Here is a 14,830-nt window from a genome sequence, read left to right on the forward strand (position 1 = left end):
ACACTGTACTCAAGCACAATGGAGGGTGAGCGGGGATCCGTCTTAGTCTGGAAGTCGCAAGAGAAGGTATGACAAACCCCCTTCTCTTATCAATCCTCGTATACTCCCCCGCTTCCTCTTAGGACTCCTTTCCACCAATCCCATCCTTCTGCCTTCTACAAATCCTCCAATTCCTGTCCCTATTAACCCCATTGCTCCTTCCCTTCCCTTTAGTCATGTTGCCCCTCAAACCTCTGGGTTCCATGGCTTTCTTGACCAATGAGGAAGGATTCTCCAGTCGTGATGTCTGTGTTACCCCACCATTGACCACCTGTAAGTAATACACGGACTGCATGCGACTTGGTTCAAATTGGCCACAGCAGCCTTTATTACCTATTATTTACATTCTAACACAAGGGGGCGCCGTCCAACGGGTGACTCCAACAAATAACAATAGGTAACACAGTAATACCAATACAGCATATATAACCCTGGGTAGGCCCAGTCCAGGAACCAGTTCTTACCCCAATATCCCTGGCCGCAACACACCAACCTAAAGATGAGGTATTAATCACCCACAGATTAATACCGGAGCCACCATACCAAGACAGTGTCTCTCGGGCCAGTTACCATTCCCTTCAAACTGCCTCTGGACCAGACCTACCCCCCACCACAGGACAGGGCACATGACCCCTTATGTAGCCCGGACCCGCCACACATCCAAAGCTCGCTCAACACCGTCATGCAATCCTAACACCCACAAATCTGAACCAATGTCATTAGGGTGCACCCCGTCACCTCTCCGAAATTGACAACTCAGTGTCTCCAAATCCCTGTGCAGCACCGCAAACCCCAATTTCTCATCACAAATTGCGCCACCACCCTATTCACCTTTGCCCTGGCTCGATTGATCCTGTGCACAGAACGAGCCCCTCTCCACACCAACCACGCCACAATCTCGAACCATATCACACTTAAACCTGGATACGCCATCCATAAGTGCAACAAATCCATCTTGATGTCCCGTATCAGCTCACGAGACACCCGAGCTCCTAAATCGTTACCTCCCACATGTAACACTACCACGTTAGGAGGCCTGTCCACTGAGCAATAATACTCAAATTACAGGAATACCCTGCTCCACGCTATTCCATGCACACCGATCCATTTGACCGACGCCACCGACCTATCCAGTCCCAGTTGCCGATCGTCCGGACGTGCATCGGCCTGCAGGGCCCCTCAATAGACGAACGAGTGTCCTAATATCCAAATTAGGCACACACCTACAAACAAAACAAAATAGGCTACGATATCATGCAAAATTCACAACCACCTACACTTAACAAATTCAACAACCACATCCCCATAATCCACTGCCCCCACCGTCTTTCACTGTGATAACAGCTGAGGCCAAACGTAGAGGCGAAAACGAGAAGACTCCCACCTTCCAATCCTTCTCACCACCTCGTCCCCAAGCCCCCACCGAGAAGCCTCAGTGGGCTGCCTCAATTCTAAAGGAGTGAGACCCATACTCCTCCGGCAGCTCCCCTGCTGCTCGCAAACAACTCCACAGCACCGCCACAAATTGATACCGCGACAAAAAGGAACCATCCTCATGACATAATAGCGAACCTGGGCCACCCCCTGGGCACCCAAAAACTTACCAACCACACGCACCGGGCAAAACCCATGCCCCGAAATTGCATACATCACCACCAACCGCCCTTGACCCCCTTGGTCTGTCTTAGAACGGCACAGCTTGACCTTCAATCCTCTCCTGCACTACCGCCACATCCTCCAACAACAGACCACCACCCTTTGACCTAGACGGGCTAACCAATTCCCCAATCCGAAAAGCCGCGTAAAAGGCCAACACAAACGCCATCTTAAACAGAATCTGCTTGTACTCCGCCACACACACAGCGACCGCAAAAAAACCACCAAACGTTGTATCATTACAAAAGATATCGGCCGCCTTGTATTCCTGTCACAGGCTCCCTTGTGAAACCCCTTCAAGGCCTGCCGCACTCGGAAATCATTGGATACATCCTGGTTGCCCCTTGCCTTCAACCAGAAAGCCACTACCTCCACCCTATGCACCACCGCCGATGCTGACTGACCAGCCACAAAATCGTTACCCACAAAAGCCAGTAACGCCACTAAATGATCCTCTTCAAACATTGCTCCCAACAGCTCTTGCCATTCAACCCATACTCTGGCATAACGGCACCAAGTCACCTCGGCCTCCGAATTTCTAGTCAGGCCCGCAATTACAACCTCACCAGACTCCACAAGCTCTCTGGACACACTGCTCTGACGTCGTCCACCCACGGCACTAAAGCCCGGAACCTGTGAAACTGAAAATGAGACAAAGCATCAGCCACCTCGTTTTCAACCCCCGGTACATGTTTAGCCATGACATGAATAATTAAGCTGCAAACGCTTTAGCATCAAATGCCGCAAATAAGCGACTACAGGCCCAGATTTTGCCGACAAACTATTGATCACATGCACCACCGCTTGATTGTCACAATGAAAACAAACCTTTCGCCCAGAAAACTCCCGACCCCACAGCTCGACCGCCACCACAATCGTAAACAACTCCAACAATGCCAAACTCCTTACTAAACTACCCTGATGCCCCTCTTCGGGCCAACTACCCGCACACCAATGACCCTTGAAAAACGCACCAAAACCCACTGACCAAGCTGCATCCGTATGCAGCTGTAGCGCCCCATTGAGCACAACCTTATCCATCCATAATGCACTGACCATTAAATTGCCTCAAAAACACGTCCTACACCAATAGATCCTCCTTAACCCCCCTCGTGACCCATACAAAGTGAGCAGGCGACTTCACGCCCGCCGTAGCCGTTGCCAACCGCCTTGCAAACACACGCCCCATTGGCATGATTCTGCATGCAAAATTCAGCTTCCCCAACCTAGACTGCACCACCTTCAGACGCACTTTCTTTGCTGACCTTACCGCCGCTACCGCGGCCCTAAATCCAAAATCTTTTCCATCGAAAGCCTACATTCCATCACCATGGAATCAATTTCGATTCCTAAAAAACGCATCACCGAGGCCTGACCCTCCGTCTTGTCCCACGCCAAAGGGATACCAAAACATTCTGCCACTTTCTGTAACCAAAACAACAGACCTGCACAAATCATTAAGCCCACCGGCCTGACACAGAAGAAATTTTACAAATAATGAATGACAGACAACAACCCAGACATGTTCTGCACGGCCCCCTCAACAAACGAACTAAAAAGCATCAAAATACGAACAAGAAATTGAACAACCCATAGGCAAACAAGTATCAACAAAATATTCCCCGTCCACACACAACCCAACAAGTGTTGACTATCCGGGTGTACCGGCAACAACCTAAACGCCGCCTCTACATCAGCCTTCGCCATCAACGCTCCCAGCCGCCGTAACCAGATCCAAAGCCCTGTCAAATGAGACATAATACACTGCCGACAATTCAGGCGGAATGCCATCATTCACCAATGAACCCAATGGGTAAGACAGATGATGTATGAGCCTATATTTATTCAGCGCCTTTTTAGGCACCACCCTTAACAGGGAAACCACCAAACCAGAGTATGGCGGAACCTTAAACGGACCACCCATCCTGCCCAATTCTACCTTGTTTTCTCAGTTTTTCAACAAGAATGTCAGGGTGCTCCCTCGCAGAGCGTAAATTCCGATAAGCACAGCACAGAAGGACCAACAACAGACAGGATTCAAAAACCGTGGGCAAAACCAGAGAACAAAATGGATGCCGCCTCCGCATCCGGATACCTATTTAGAAAAGGCACCATTGCCTCTATTTCCACTGGCGTCTTCCCTTTTTCCAGCCCCATCACCAGGTTTTCCTTTCCCTTTTTTGAAACACTTGGCCAAACTATGTCCCCCTCAGCAACCAAAACACTCATGCTTGAACCGTCATGCCGCTCCAAATTTGCATTGCCCTTCATTACATTGCCAACAAACCCCCTTCCTCTGACTCGCCGAGGCCCCAACAGCCGATTCCCCGGCTCACTCACGAAAGAGATGACTAGGAGCCACCATCAACCTCATCAATAAGGATATGTCCTTATGATCCCACCGCATGCCTGCCCTTAAATCCTTCCTCTGCTGAAACTGCACATCATACCGCAGCCAGGCTAAACCACCAGAAGTCCTATGAGCCTCCCCAATCGCGTCCATATACCCAAACAATGCCGAACAATGCTCTGGTTCCTTCTCCCCAATAGCACTGGCTAGAATTGCAAATGCTTGCAGCCAATTCGCAAAAGTCCGAGGAATAAGCCTATAAAGACGCTTTTCCTCCTCCTCCTTCTCCTTTTTGGAATCACTCGGCTTAACTTTATCCAAATTAAACTTTTCCAGAGGCAGCAACGAAAAAATTTCCACGTACTCCCCTTTCCAAATTTTATCCCTCACTTCCTTTTTGAGATGCACCCTCAATAGACCCTCAAAGCAAACATATACCTCGCTCTTGGCCCTAACATCAAGACGCACCACCTCATCATCCTTTTCCTTCTCCTTCACTGCCGCCTCTATCGACTCACCCGATGCTGCAACCTGAAGCGCCCCTTCAGCGCTCGCCGTCCCTGTGCCCTCTGTCGCTGCTCCCGTCCATGCAGCCGCCGGAGCTCGCATCTCCCCTGCAACTGTGCTACTGTGCTGACAGTCACTAAACCTCGCACTAACTCCGACAACTGGCTCAAAACTACCGTCCCCTCTGGCGCTGCAGTACCCACAGCCGCCCCCACTACATTATTGCTCCGCGCTGCCAATAACACTGACTCCACAGGTATCTCACCTGACCGCAACTTGGTAGACTTCCAAATAGGAACCGCACTGTCCTCCGCCATCTGCTCATCCAATTCTCCAGAAATCAGGGCTCCCTCCTCTTCACTGGGACCATCTTCCTCCAAACCAGATGGAGAAGCCATAGCCGAGGCACACTCCTTGTCACGGCCACTCTCCTGAGCAACCGTGGGGGTGCTGTCTACTACGGCCCGCCGCTTCCCATAAGGCAAACCCCCGCCAGGTCGTCTTGCCCCGTGGGCTGCTGGCACAGACCGCGTTCTCTTCTAGCACGTACCCCCCCCTGCTGACCGCAAGGGGTCCCTTCTGCCATGTCCCGCCGAGTCCGCTTCTGTCCCTGAGCCGCCGCATTCTCCTGCCCAACGGGGCCGACATAAGCCTCCACATGCTGAGCCCTCCCCCTCCGGGGGGAGACCGTTGCTGCCGGGTGCTGCACTGCCAAAAAGTTATTATCTCAGATAAGGCTTCCTAAGCATTTAAAATGGTCACTTGGTCTGGTTCAGTAGGCTACACAATCATGGGGAACACTGCTGACTTGACAGATGTCCAGAAGGCAGGTATTGACACACTCCACAAGGAGGGTAAGTCACAAAAGGTCATTGCTAAAGAAGCTGGCTGTTCACAGAGTGCTGTATCCAAGCATATTAATGGAAAGTTGAGTGGAAGGAAAAAGTGTGGTAGATAAAGGTGCATAAGTAACCGGGATAACCGCAGCCTTGAGAGAATTGTTAAGAAAAGGCCATTCAAAAATTTGGGTGAGATTAACAAGGAGTGGACTGCTGCTGCTGGAGTCAGTGCTTCAAGAGCCACCACTCACAAACGTATCCAGGACATGGGCTACAAGTGTAACATTCCTCTGTCAAGCCACTCATTATTATTATTACAAGTGAAAAAGGTTATACATAAAAACTAGCACAACAATAATTAACAGTACAAAACAGACTGTTACAGGAGGAGAGAGGACCCTGACCGCGAGGGCTCATAGTCTACAGGGAATGGGTGAGGGTACAATAGGTGAGGACAGAGCTGGTTGCGCAGTGGTGTACTTGATTGAGGGTTATTGTAGGTTGTAGGCTTGTCAGAAGAGGTGGGTCTTCAGGTTCCTCTTGAAGCTTTTCACTGTAGGTGAGAGTCTGATATACTGGGGTAGAGCATTCCAGAGTATGGGGGAGGCACAGGAGAAATCTTGTATGCGATTGTGGGAAGAGGAGATAAGAGAGGAGTAGAGAAGGAGATCTTGTGAGGATCTGATGTTGTGTGCAGGTAGGTACCGGGAAACTAGGTCACAGATGTAAGAAGGAGACAGGTTGTGGATGGCTTTGTACGTCATGGTTAATGTTTTGAACTGGAGTCTTTGGGCAATAGGAAGCCAGTGAAAGGATTGGCAGAGTGTTGAGTAGAGATGTGCAGTGTTCGAAGTGAACCGTTCGCCAATTTCAAATTTGAGTTATTTTGGGCGATGTTCGAGTCGTTCGACGAACTTGAACGATTTGCTTCATGTTTGACAGTTCGAGTTAACGTTCGATAACGGTTCGATCACCAAAAGCGTGGCAGTAAGGCTATGTGTGCACGTTGTGTATTTGCATGCGTCCTGCATCCCCAGCACAATCCCTCTCTCTTTCCTACTCACTGATCAGCTGCACGGCTGTCACAAAGCTCCGGCGGCTTTTCCTCTTTTGAAAATGGCTGCCGCTCATTATTCAATCTGGTATTCCCTGCTTTCCCCGCCCACCAGTGCCCATGATTGGTTGCAGTCAGACACGCCTCCACGCTGAGTGACAGCTGTCTCACTGCAACCAATCTTAGCCGCCAGCGGGCGGGTCTATATCGAGCAGTAAAATAAATAAATAAATAATTAAAAAAACAAACAAACTGCGGTTCCCCCCAATTTTGATACCAGCCAAGATAAAGCCACATGGCTGGAGGCTGGTATTTTCAGGATGGGGAGCGCCATGTTATGGGGAACCCACCACCCTAACAATTTCAGCCAGCAGCCGCCCGGAATTGGCGCATTAGATGCGACAGTCTCGGGACTCTACCCGGCTCATCCCGAATTGCTCTTGCAATCGGGGTAATAATGATGAGGGGCAAAACCCCGAAACAGCTGTCTGTGGATGGATACCATGTTTGGCATAGGTGGTCTCCTTGACTGGAGACTACCCTTCCCGTGGTTTTTCCTTCCCGGTGAAAGACCTGGCTAGTTTCCTACTAGCATTGAGAAACATGTGATGGTGTCTCCGCGGCATTCTTGTTTTGCATATTTTCCCAAGGGGTCTTGTTCTAGTGTCACTGCGTTGAGAAACACGTGATGGAGTCTCCGCGGTGTTGGATGTTGATCCCCCGAGGTCAACCATCCTTACCTATGTGGCTTTACCTGACTGGCGATCAAAATACAGCAGGAGCCCACGCATTTTTTTTTTCAACTATTTTTTTTAAATAAAAAAAAATTAATTGGCTTCCCTGTATTTTGATTGCCAGCCAAGGTAACACCAGGCAGATGGGGGTGGCAACTCGTAGCTGTCTGCTTTAGCTACGCTGAGAATCAAAAATACCGCAAAGCGCTATGTCATTTTTTTAATGATTTATTTTTACAGTACTGTGATGTCACGCAATCAAAATACAGGTAAGCCCATTTTTTTTTAGTCATTTAAATAAATAATTAAAAAAAAAAATGTGGGCTCCCGCTGCATTTTTTGTATTGGTAGGTAGCTAAGGGTAATCCAAGCAGCTACTTGCTGCTGATCCTCACTGCCTGGTGTTACCTTCACTGGCAATGGAAAATCCAGGGAAGCATTTTTTATTTTATTTTTAAGTTTTTTGCCAAAAAACGTAAAAAAAAAAATAATAATGTGGGCTTCGCCATATTTTTGTAAGCTAGCCAGGTACAGCAGGCAGGTACGGCTGCCCCCAACCCACAGCTGCCTATTTGTACCTGGCTGGGAACTAAAAATATAGGGAAGCCCTTTTTGTAATTATTTCATGAATATCATGAAATAATTAAAAAAAAAAACAAAACAAAAAACGACATGGGCTTCACCCCATTTTTGTGTCCAGCAAAGTACAACTAGGCAGCTGGGGATTGGAATCGGCAGCACAGGTTGGCCCGAGATTTTTGGACATCCGCTGTGAATTGCAGTCCGCAGTCGCCCCAGAAAATGGCGCTTTCATAGAAGCGCCATCTTCTGGCGCTGTATCCAACTCCTACAGCGGCCCTGATGCCAGGTGGCTCGCTGGGTAATAACTAGCTAGTATTAGGCCAGAGATTCTTAATGTCAGGGAAGTTTGACCCGGCCATTAAGAATCTCCAATAAAGGGTTAAAAAAAAAGACACCACACAGAGAAAAAATACTTTAATAGAAATAAATACACAGACACACTTAGAGACTCCATGTTTATTACTCCCTTTCACCCATCCACGATCCTGGTCTTCTGTCTTCTTTCTCCTTCAGCCTATACAGCTCTGCTACATCAGACAGCACAGGGGAGGGAGAACCCTACTCCTCCCCGTGCAGTCTAATCACTCAATGAGCGAGCAGAGGCTGCGGGTTTGTAAGCGGTGACGTCACCGCTGCCACTGTTGCAATAGTAACCTGACAGGTGGGTTACTATAGCAACGGGGATTTCCGATCACCTGATTCCCGGAGCCGCTATTCACCGGCTGTGGCATCCAGTCCCTGCATGTGGGCTGACTCTGTAAAGAGCGCCGACATGCAGGAACGGGGAGCCAAGCATGTGCCCGAGTATCTCGCCGTTACTCGCCGAGTATACTGAGTATGGAGATGCTCGGGCGAGTACCACATACTGGTGAGATGCACTGACAGGACCTAGCATGATGTCATAGCCATGTGACCAGTCTGTAGCTAATGAGATAATACACACGTGACTGGTCACATGCTATGACATTACGGAAAGGCCCTATCATCAGTGCTGGTTACCGCGAGGACGCAGCAATGATCGGAAGGAGAAGCGGCGGGAGACAAAGTGCAGGACGCGTCGCGGGACATGTAAGTATAATGGCAATGTTTATTATTAACTGTATGTGTATATGTATAATGCGTTTGTATGTGTTTGTGTTTGCCTGCCATTGTTTTTAATGGGGTTCGAAGGTGTTCATCGAATGTTCCATGAACACACCCGCCGTTCGACGAACAGAACTGAACTCGAACACTAGGGGGGTGGCTCATCTCTAGTGTTGAGTCTGGGGAATAGCGAGAAGATAGGTGGATTAAGTGGGCTGCAGAGTTCAGGGTAGATTGGAGGGGTGCAAGAGAGTTGGAAGGGAGGCCAGAGAGCAGGAAGTTGCAATAGTCGAGGCGGGAGATGATGATGATGTACTAATGTTTTTGCTGATTTCTGGTTAAGAAAGGCTCGGCTCATGATCAATAGACAATGCCAGAATCATCTTACCTGAGCCAAAGAGAAAAAGAACTGGACTGTTGCTCAGTGGTCCAAGGTGTTGTTTTCAGTTGAAAGTAAATTTTGCATTTCATTTGGAAATCGCGGTCCCAGAGTCTGGAGGAAGAGTGGAGAGGCCACAGTCCAAGCTGCTTGAGGTCTAGTGTGAAGTTTCCACAATCAGTGATGGTTTGGGGAGCCATGTCATCTGCTGGTGTAGCTCCACTGTGTTTTATCAAGACCAAAGTCAGCGCAGCCGTTTACCAGGACATTTTAGAGCACTTCATGCTTCCCTCTGCCAACAAGTTTTTGAATATGGAAATTTTATTTTCCAGCAGGACTTGGCCCCTGTCCACACTGCCAAAAGTACCAATACCTGGTGTAATAACCACAGTATCACTGTGCTTGATTGGCTAGCAAACTCACCTGACCTAAACCCCATAGAGTATCTATGGAGTATTGTCAAGAGGAAGATGAGAGACACCAGACCCAACAATGCAGACGAGCTGAAAGCTGCTATCAAAGCAACCTGGGATCCCATAACACCTGAGCAGTGCCACAGGCTGATCGCCTCCATGCCACGCCGCACTGATGCAGTAATTCATGCAAAAGGAGCCCCGACCAAGTATTGAGGCATTTACTGTACAGACTTTTCAGTAGGCGCAAACATTTCTGAGGTTAAAATCATTGTTTCAGATGGTATTATATAATATTATAATTTTCTAAGATGACTTTTCATTTTTTTCATTGGCTGTAAGCCATAATCATCAATATTAACAGAAATAAATACATGAAATAAATCCCTCTGTGTGTAATGACTCTATATAATATACAAGAATAGATCCCTCTGTGTGTAATGACTCTATATAATATATAGGAATAGATCCCTCTGTGTGTAATGACTATATAATATATAGGAATAGATCACTCTGTGCGTAATGACTTTATATAATACTAGCTGTAGTACCCGGGTGTTGCCCGGGATAGTAACTGTCTCTCTGTCTCTCTACCAGTCTCTGTCTGTGTGTTGCTGTCTGTCTGTCTCTCTGTCTGTGTCTTTCTTTGTCTGTCTGTGTCTATGTCTCTGTCTGTCTGTTTCTATCTCTCTGTCTGTGTTTGCATCAGTCTGTCTCCATCTCTGTGTCTGTCTGTCTCTCTATCTCTGTGTCTGTCTCTATATGTGTGTCTGTCTGTCTCTCTCTTTCCCCATCTGTCTCTTTCCCCATCTGTCTTTGTCTGTCTCTTTCGCCGTCTGTCTTTGTCTGTCTCTTTTCCCGGCTGTCTCTTTACAGGGCTGTCTCTTTCCCCGTCTGTCTCTTTCCACGACTGTCTCTTTCTAGGTCTGTCTCTTTGCCCAGTTGTCTCTTTCCAGGGCTGTCTCTTTCCAGGGCTGTCTTTTTCTAGGGATCTCTTTCCCAGTCTGTCTCTTTCCAGGTCTGTCAATTTGCCCATCTGTGTCTTTGCCCATCTGTCTCTGTCTGTCTCTTTCCCCGTCTGTCTCTGTCTGTCTCTTTCCCCGCTGGCAGGTAACTAGCCAGGTCTTTCACCGGGAAGGAAAAACCACGGGAAGGGCAGTCTCCGGTCAAGGAAACCACCTATGCCAAAACATGGTATCCATCCACAGACAGCTGTTTCGGGGTATTTTCCCCTCATCAGTGTGGAGTAGGAAACTGGCAAGTGGGAGCAATGCCTAGTAGAAGACTATATAGGTAAGGATGGTTGACCTTAGGGAGATCAACATCCAGCACCGCGGAGCACCATCACGTGTTTTCTCAACGCAGTGATTCTAGAGCAATGCCCCCTGGGAAATATGCAAAACAAGGAAGCCTCGGAGACACCATCACATGTTTCTCAACGCTGGCAGGTAACTAGCCAGGTCTATCACCGGGAAGGAAAAACCACACTCCACACTGATGAGAAAACACGTGATGGTGCTCCGCGGTGCTGGATGTTGATCTCCCTAAGGTCAACCATCCTTACCTATATAGTCTTCTACTAGGCATTGCTCCCACTAGCCAGTTTCCTACTCCACACTGATGAGGGGCAAATACCCCGAAACAGCTGTCTGTGGATGGATACCATGTTTTGGCATATGTGGTTTCCTTGACCGGAGACTGCCCTTCCCGTGGTTTTTCCTTCCCGGTGAAAGACCTGGCTAGTTACCTGCCAGCGTTGAGAAACATGTGATGGTGTCTCCGCGGCTTCCTTGTTTTGCATATTTCCTAGGGGTCATTGCTCTAGAATCACTGCGTTGAGAAAACACGTGATGGTGCTCCGCGGTGCTGGATGTTGATCTCCCTAAGGTCAACCATCCTTACCTATATTGTCTCTTTCCCCGTCTGTCTCTGTCTGTCTGTCTGTCTCTGTCTCCTTCTGTCTCTCTCTATCCGTCTCACCACCGACATCATATTACCTCACACATAAGCTTCTTATACGAACAGTTTATTTTGTTCCTATAGCAACCACTGACAGTTGCTATTAATAGCTTGTAGCTCGGACCTCCATTCAGTTTAATGGAAGCAGGATTTTGGAGAGTAACTGTAAAGTGCGGGGTTAAATTTTCCCATCAATACATAGTCTATGACGTTCCTTGAGTCCCATGAGGCGTCTGTGCAAAATTTCGTGATTGTTAATGCGCCGGTGCGGATTCCTTTAGCGGACATACACACACACACACACACATACATATACATATACACATACATACACACATACATACACTGAGCTTTATATATTAGATGTGTTTCCCTTTTTGTATTGAATTATTGAAATAAATTAACTTTTTGATGACATTCTAATTTTTTGAGATGCACCTGTATGTGATCTGTAGAAGGCAAGTGTTGGGGGATGACATTTTTTATTTTTTTCGTGTTAAATCTGTTTTTATTAAAACAAAAATTAACAAAGAAATAAGACAAACAATTGCAAATCAACAGAATTGATACCCCAAAGTTAAGTCTATGGGGTTCTATGAACTTCCGATATAATGGATAAATTTGCAATAAGGAAATGAGACTGTTAAGAACTAGTCTAGGCTTGTGATAAAACCCAGGGAACATCCACTCACCAAGGTCTCCCAACGACATATAAATACATGTGTACAACTAGAAATTTAAAACATCGTTCTGATTTAAGCCATATTTATTTTTTTAACCTCTGGAGTGGTGCTTTTAATCTAAAGTCTCTGCCCCTGGTAATATAATCACCCTCTGGAGTCATCACCTTTTATCGCCATCTTGTGACTGCTACTTCTGACTGGCCAGAAGCCAGAAGTTACTCAATACAAGTCTATGAGAGCAAGAATGAAGCTCTCATAGATTTGAATTGAAGATTGACCTCTGATGCACTCCATGAAATGCTTGAGTAGACGACAGCTCAGAGACCGATAGGAGCAGCGGCCATAAAAGTTGAGACGGCACTGAGTAAGTATAAGGCTATGTACCCACATTTCTTTTTTTTTTGTGCTTCTTATCTGCACACAAAAAAGCATGTTTTGGCAGAAAAAAGCAGCTGAAAAAAATGTACATTTGTTTATTGCGTTTGCCCATTTTGTTTCACTTGCGTTTTTTCATGTTTTTGGGGGGCTTTTTTTTAGTCATGGTGTTCGCGGGGTGGGTTCAGCCGCCCTACCTGCACAATCGTCGCTGGGTCACCGGCTGATGTTGCTGTGATTTCAGCATTCAAGAGGCAGGGAGAAGAATCGCTTACCTCTCCCTGGCGATCGGGTGCCTGTAGAGCGATCACAGTGACCCGATCGCTACCATGGTAACCCTGGGTGGTCACTATGAGGACCCCGGGTTACTGAGCTACGGATAGCCTTATAGACCATGCTGTATGCATGGTGTGTGAAGCAAAGTGATAAAGCATTGCACGGGATTATAGAAGCGGAGGAAATAAATGCAGAAACAATTGACATGCTGCTTCTTTTTTCAGTAACAAAATCTGCAAGGAAAAAAGAAGCAGCGTGTGCACAGCAAGTCAGGAATCTCATAGACTTTGCTGGGATGATTTTTGCTTGCTTTTATTGATTAAAAGAAGCATGGAAAAACGCACCATGGCCATAATGCCATAATTTTTTCATGCATTTCCGCAGCATTTTCAACTGCAGCGTTTTAATGCCAAAATGCATGCGTTTTGATTCTCCAGCAAAGTCAATGGGACATTGGGCTTTCTTGTGCGCACAATGCTGTTAAAAACGCAGCGTTTTGGATGCAGAAATTTTGTCAAACACTCAGCGTTTAACACTAGAAGTCTCAGAGAGGGGTCATTTGACATTTTTACCATTGGAACCCTATGGAGCTCGAAATTTCTGTGACTTCTAGTGTTAAAGAAGCAGCATGTCAATTGTTTTTGCCATTTTGGCAGCGTTTTGCTAACATTAGAGTCAATGAGAAGTTGCAAAACGCAACCTAAATCACAATTCCAGTGTTTAACATGCTTTTTTGACAAATTACATGCATACGTTTTTGACATTATATTAAGGGCATGATATGTCCCTTTACACACACACATAGTCCGACAATTAAATTTATGAAAATCAATAAAATAGCGTAATTTTATACATAAATATTAACAAACAGTTATCACTTTAATAAAATAAGCTATTTTGTGTATGATTTTAATCATAATATTTGTTATCATTTTTCCCCCTTTTTTTCATAGTGTTTGAATGTTTAAACTTTATTTAGCAGTGTATTTGTCTTCAAAACGCATGTGATTTTAAGCAATGAAAAAGCATGTATAACGCGGTAAAAACGCGCAAAACGCGGTAAAACCGCAAACGTATTTATAGCGTTTTTGTGGTCAAAACCAACTTTGGCAAAAACCATTTCTGCCAGAGGATGCGTTTACAACTGCAACTACCTCAACGCAAAGTGCACACATAGCCTAAGGGTATGACCGCACTTTGCGTTTTCACCTGCGTTTCAGCTGCTTTTTAGGTCCGTTTTGAGCTGCAGCGTTTTCATGCCAAAATGCATGCGTTTTGCGTTTCCATAATAGTCTATGGAAAATGTAGATTTCTAGTCCGCACTTTGCGTTTCCAAATGCAGCGTTTAATTTGCATATTTTGTGGCAAAAACCATGCGTTCAAAGAAGCAGCATGTCAGTTGTTTTTGCCATTTCTGCAGCGTTTTCATAACATTGAAGTCAATGAGAAGTATCAAAAAGCAACAAACATGAAATTTCCTGCGTTTTACCTGCTTTTTAGGTGCAGAAACACTGTTTTTGACTTCAAAAACGCATGCTTTTCAAACATTAAAATAATGGAATAATATGTCCCTTTACACACACAAAGAGTCCGACAATTAAATTAGTGAAAATTATGATTTTATTGCTATTTTAGCAATAAATATTATAAAACTGCTATAATTTCATGAAATATAACTATTTTCTTAAATAATTAAAAAATTATGTTTTGGTTTTTTTCTTTTTTCATTCTGTTTGACTATTTAATCTTTATTTAGCAGTGTCTTGATGTTCAAAACGCATCTGTCAAAACGTAAGTGGAAAAGCATGTAAAAAGCGCTGAAAACGCATCTAAAACGCGGTAAATACGCATGCGTTTTTAGCACTAAATTTCTGGAAAAGGCAACTTTGGCTAAATCAATT

The 14,830-nt window shown here is 46.1% G+C and overlaps 1 protein-coding gene across 1 annotated transcript in view; it reads right to left on the minus strand.

The window, feature by feature from the left end:
• Nucleotides 1-14,830, minus strand: part of LOC142301932 (adhesion G protein-coupled receptor E3-like) — a 251,123-nt gene that overhangs the window by 89,063 nt on the left and 147,230 nt on the right. The gene's annotated exons all lie outside the window — the stretch shown is intronic.

The sequence above is a fragment of the Anomaloglossus baeobatrachus genome, chromosome 4, assembly GCF_048569485.1.
Source record: "Anomaloglossus baeobatrachus isolate aAnoBae1 chromosome 4, aAnoBae1.hap1, whole genome shotgun sequence".
Lineage (NCBI taxonomy): Eukaryota > Metazoa > Chordata > Amphibia > Anura > Aromobatidae > Anomaloglossus > Anomaloglossus baeobatrachus.